Here is a 6,000-nt window from a genome sequence, read left to right on the forward strand (position 1 = left end):
TCCAATATTTCCTGACCACAAAAAAAGAAAAAAAAAAAGAATTTCACTGGGCTTTGAATGAGCTTTGTGGAGTCTTTATAAAGCAAAAGAGACGAGAAAAGCAAAGTGAATGAGGAAATAGATGGGCTGCGCTTCAGAGCATGCCCCTCGTGGCTGTGTCTCATTCTCTCTCCCTTTTACCGTCCACACATCCTCCATGTTTCTGCTTCTCTAACTCTCTTCCTATATTTGTTTTTCTCAAGTTCCCAGTCTTACACTCCACTCAGCCATTAGGTAATCAGGGCTTGCTGCTGCTAAGTCGCTTCAGTCGTGTCCGACTCTGTGCGACCCCATGGACGGCAGCCCACCAGCCTCCGCCGTCCCTGGGATTCTCCAGGCAAGAACACTGGAGTGGGTTGCAGACAGGGCATTAATTAGGTCGAGGGTGGAAACTCCAGTGCCCTCAGGGGTGTGGCTGGCATCTGTGGTGTGGCTCTTTCTGGTTACTCAAGGGTAGAAACCCCTTCTCACCTTTGGGACCCTTATCCTCAAGGAGCAGAGCTGAGAGCGCCAGACAGTCGTGTCCACCTTCCCTTGCAGCTAGTGTACAAGCACGGGACCTAAACTCTGCAGTCAGACACCCCCCACCCGTCCTTGAATTTGACGTCTGCACAGGGCAGCAGGGAGCTCACGGAACCTTCTGGGGAGAGAGGAAGCTGCTGCCACCACTCTAGGGCAGAACCAGCACAGCGAGCCTGGAGCAGGCGACACGTGCACAGGAGGCCATGTGTGGGTCTGTGCGTGGCAGCCACGTCTGGGGTCCGGTCTCAGCGGGACAAGCTGTGTGCCCCCCTGGGTGCATCAGCCCCAGCCCAGGGCTTCCGTTCTAAGAGCCTGTGAGCCGCTGAATGGGAGTGCTCAGCACTCGGTCCTGTCTGACTCTGCGATCCTATGGACTGCAGCCCACCAGGCTACTCTGTCCACGAGATTTCCCAGGCAGGAAATACTGGGGTGGGTTGCTATTTCCTTCTCCAGGGGATCTTCCGGACCCAGAAATCAAACTCCTGTCTCCTGTCTCCTGTGTCTCCTGCATTGGCAGGAGGATGCTTTACCGTTGAGCCACCTGGGAAGTCTCAAACCACTGAATATACTCTAATAGATTCCTTTTCTACCGAACCCGTCAGTCAGCTCTTGGTGCTTGCAAGTGTGAGTCCAGATGGACACTGGGGCTAATCAGGGCCATAAATGGGTGACGTCAGAAGGAGGGGATCCTGGAAAGGCAGATCATTTCCGCCTCATCTTGAACAGGCAGCTGCTGGTAAACCTGGTTCAATGCCAGATGTTTGATTTTCCAAAAAAAAGATAAGTTCTGAGTTTTTGGTGAAACTTTCACTTTTAGATGTTAGCAACTCAGCCAAAAATGTTTAGGAGGTACACAAACATGACTGTATGCTACAAATAGCTCCAGAACTGCCAGTCTGCATTCTCTCTACTTTTAATTTTTGTCGTTTGTGTGTTTGTGGTGTTTTTGCTTTTTGTTTTGTTCTGTTTTTTATTTTTAAGAAACATTTCAGAATATCTGTGACAAAGAGGCTTCTTTGAAGTAACATTCCTTTTTTGAAGTGCAGTGCTTTTTTTAAAACCTTGATTTTTGGCCTTACTGAGCAGCTTGCAGGATCTTAGTTCCCCAACCAAGTATCAAACTTGCACCCCCAGCAGTGAAAGTGCTGAGACCTAACCACGGGTCCGTCAGGGAAGTTCTGTAACGTTCTTATTTCCCACTCAAACTCTACACTTTACAGGAGCTCAACCAGCTCACAGATCTATTTATTGCCTGTGCTGGGTCTTCGTTGCTGGATTTTCTCTGGTTGCATGAGCGGGGGCTGCTCTCTGGTGGCGAGGATGTTCTCTTTTTTAGGAGGATGCCCAGGCTCCTCACTGTGCAGCTTCTCGTGGTGTGGACCACGGGCTCTAAGCGCACAGGCTCCGGTAGGTGTGCCTCAGGGGCTCTAGACTCAGGGTTAGTAGTCGTGGTGCACAGGCTTAGTTTCATGTGGGATCTTCCTGGACCAGGGATCCAACCCATGTCTCCTGCATTGGCAGGTGCCTTCATGGCCAACAGGGAAGCCCTACTTCACAGACAGAAAATTGTTGGGGAGTAGGTTGGTCTGAATGGGAAATCAGTTCAGTTCAGTTCAGTTGCTCAGTTGTGTCTGACTCTTTGCGACCCCATGAATCGCAGCACACCAGGCCTCCCTGTCCATCACCAACTCCCGGAGTTCACTCAGACTCATGTCCATTGAGTCAGTGATGCCATCCAGCCATCTCATCCTCTGTCGTCCCCTTCTCCTCCCGCCCCTAATCCCTCCCAGCATCAGAGTCTTTTCCAATGAGTCAGCTCTTCACATGAGGTGGCCAAAGTACTGGAGTTTCAGCTTTAGCATCATTCCTTCCAAAGAAATTTCAGGGCTGATCTCCTTCAGAATGGACTGGTTGGATCTCCTTGCAGTCCAAGGGACTCTCAAGAGTCTTCTCCAACACCACAGTTCAAAAGCATCAATTCTTCAGCACTCAGCTTTCTTCACAGTCCAACTCTCACATCCATACATGACCACAGGAAAAACCATAGCCTTGATTAGATGGACCTTGGTTGGCAAAGTAATGTCTCTGCTTTTGAATATGCTATCTAGGTTGGACATAACTTTCCTTCCAAGGAGTAAGCATCTTTTAATTTCATGGCTGCAGTCACCATCTGCAGTGATTTTGGAGCCCCCCAAAATAAAGTCTGACACTGTTTCCACTGTTTCCCCATCTATTTCCCATGAAGTGATGGGACCCGATGCCATGAATGGGAAATAACAAATGCTAATTCCAAACCATCACAACTGCCCAGGTGGCCCTGATCACACCCACCCACCTGGTCAAAGGTTTGAATAGCGTGGCCTCTCCAGCTCAGACATCACCTCTGACTTGGGGAAGCATCCGAGCTTCCTCCTGATGTGCCTGCTCCAGCTGGGGTGCCTGGCTTCCACCTGGCCACAGGCCATGCCCTTTACCATCCCAGCCTCTCAGAGGAAGTCTCAGGAAACTCAAGAGAGGCTGGGCTATGTGTTCCCAGCATCTTTAGCCTTTAAAATGGAAGGTAATCCTTCCTCTTGGACTTCTGCTCCTGAGGACAGGTAACTGAGGCCACTTGTTCAGCAGAGCCTTCTGATACTCAGAGCAGATCAGGCTGAATGTCTGCCTCTGCCAACCAAGACCTCCCAAGTAACAGGGTTGTCTTTTGCTTTCAATAGAAAACAGTAAAAGATGACAAGGGCAAATGAAATTTCTGTACTTTGGTAACTAACGTGAAATGCACATTTGCCTACTAACATTTTATGGCTCTCAGTTCTACCCAAGAAGATGCTTCAATTAAGAATTGAGCACAAAGGGCTTCCTTGGTGGCTCAGTGGTAAAGAATCCACCTGCCAGTGCAGGAGATTCGAGTCTGATCCCTGGTCCAGGAAGATCCCACATGCTGTGGAGCAACCAAGCCCATGTACCACAAGTACTGAGCCTGTGCTCTAGGGTCCCATGTGCTGCGACTACTAAGCCCAAGCACCCTGGAGCCCATGCTTGGGAACAAAAGCCACTACAATGACAACCCCTGCAATGGGGCAGGAGCCCCTCACTGCTCCCAGAGAAAAGCTTGAGCAGCATTGAAGACCCAGCACAGCCAAAAATAAAATAAATAGATTAAAATTTTTCTTAAGTATTAAGCAGGAGGAAAGTACTAACAGAGGAACCAACGCGATGAGTGATGGGAAGGAGCTGTGTGTGTCCAAGACCTTTTGAGGATGACTCAGTGAGGACTTTAGTCCAAACGAGCTGTGAAAAAACTGCTCTTAACAAAGGCAATTAAAATGATGAGACTGAATCAATAAGAAGCCCCAAAAGAACCCTTATTTACCAAATCTTTGACAGAAGAAGCCAATCCTTCTGCTCAGACCCCAGCAGCTCTGAGGCTGGCAAGGGCAGCAAGGCCAGAAGAGGCTGAGCCTCAGATGCTGAAGGAGGAAGAACACGTCTCCAGTTGCAGGCGGGACACAGACGCGAACCCAGCCTCCTGTGAGCTCCCCCAGGTGGATGCTGAAGGAGGAAGAACACGTCTCCAGTTGCAAGTGGGACACAGGCGCGAACCCAGCCTCCTGTGAGCTCCCCCAGGTGGATGCTGAAGGAGGAAGAACACGTCTCCAGTTGCAAGTGGGACACAGGCGCGAACCCAGCCTCCTGTGAGCTCCCCCAAGTGGATGCTGAAGGAGGAAGAACACGTCTCCAGTTGCAGGTGGGACACAGACGCGAACCCAGCCTCCTGTGAGCTCCCCCAAGCGGATGCTGAAGGAGCCAGACGTGTTTGCAATTAGTGATTTTCCACGGCTTGCCAGAGCCCCATCGAATAGCCTCTCAAAAACTCAAGTTCACATTGTTCACATTGCTATGGAAACACTCTCCTGTCAAACAGAAAAAACCCACAGGAGTGACTCTCAAGTTCTATATAAACTGTTAAGTCTGTACCTGTGTGACCGTGTGTGAACATGCGTCCAGGTGCTCACACATGCACACACACAGACACACACCACATACATACTGGGAGAAGCATGCAGACACTCATCCTCTGGACTGCAGATTTACATGAAATAGCCTTTTCCAAAAGGAAATGGCTGACCACACCTCTACGAAGGGGATCTACAGAAGTCATTTCTCGTTTGATAGATGAGACACGCAGGAGAAAAAGCGTCAGGAAGCGTCCTATGGTCTTTCAGGAAGGAACCCCTCCCAGTCCCCTTCCTGGTTTCAGTACTCTCTCCCTTCCCTTGAACACTCCCTCCTTCTCAAGCACTTGAAGTCCCCTTTCCCTTTTCTCTTTTCTTTGTCAGAAAGTTCTGAAATTGTAACTTTCTTGGGAATAAATAAGGTATCTGCATTATAGTTCCACAAGAGAGTGTCTAATGCTATGATGAAACGTGGGCAGAACTGGAACGTTCACCTTCTCTAGAAAGAAGTAGGAGTGGGCACTTCATTTCTAAGGGTCCCCTAGACTTTCTTCTTGGAGACAGCTCCTTACCTGTGTTTTGTCTTCATCCCCATCGTTCTGGTTAAGCCACCAACATCTCCCACCTGGGCACTGAGAGGCTTTCTAACTGAGCAGCCTGAACCCAGGGTGGCCCCCCTCTGCCATTCCCCCACCGATGCCAGAAGCCCCAAGCCTGACCATTTCGTCCCCTGACGAGACCGTCTCACTGGCTTCCCACTGTTGCTGTTTAGCCACTTTGCTTCCTACTGTTGGTCTCTAGTTGCCATGTCATGTCTGACTCTTTGTGATATCATGGACTGTAGCCCACCAGGCCCCTCTTTCCATGGGATTTCCCAGGCAAGAATATTGCCATTTCCTTCTCCAGGGTACTTTCCTGAGCCAGGGATCAAACCTGTGACTCCTGCATTGGCAGGTGGATTCTTTACCACTGAGCCACCAGGGAAGCCCCTTACCTCTGAGACAAAACCCAAAGTCCTCACCAGTCCACTCACCACCCCTGGAATGCCTGCACCTCCTAGACATACTTGGGTTTGGTTTTCTTGTTGACTGTCACCATTACCACTCATCAATATATTTTACTTTCTGATAGTTTACAAACTCTGTAAGACCTAGGATCACATCTGACTTGTTCAGAATGATAACTCCTCTATTCTGCACAATGCCTAGCATGCAGTAGGAATTCAATAATTTTGTGTTGAGTAAATGAGTGAATTAACAAATACGTTCTGGAAATTGATGGTCTAGCTGTAAACCCCTAAAAGAAAAACTCCTCGGTGCTTCAGCCTGCTGTGTTGTTCGGTGTACAAGTATAAATCTGCATGACAAAAAAAAAATCTCTATTTATCCAAAATGTAAGTGTCTGTTAGGCCCCAGACTAATATCATCCAGCCCTCTGCCCTCAACATGAGAGCAGGGGAAAGCAGGTACAGGGAATAAACAAGGAG

The sequence above is a fragment of the Bos indicus genome, chromosome 13, assembly GCF_029378745.1.
Source record: "Bos indicus isolate NIAB-ARS_2022 breed Sahiwal x Tharparkar chromosome 13, NIAB-ARS_B.indTharparkar_mat_pri_1.0, whole genome shotgun sequence".
NCBI lineage: Eukaryota > Metazoa > Chordata > Mammalia > Artiodactyla > Bovidae > Bos > Bos indicus.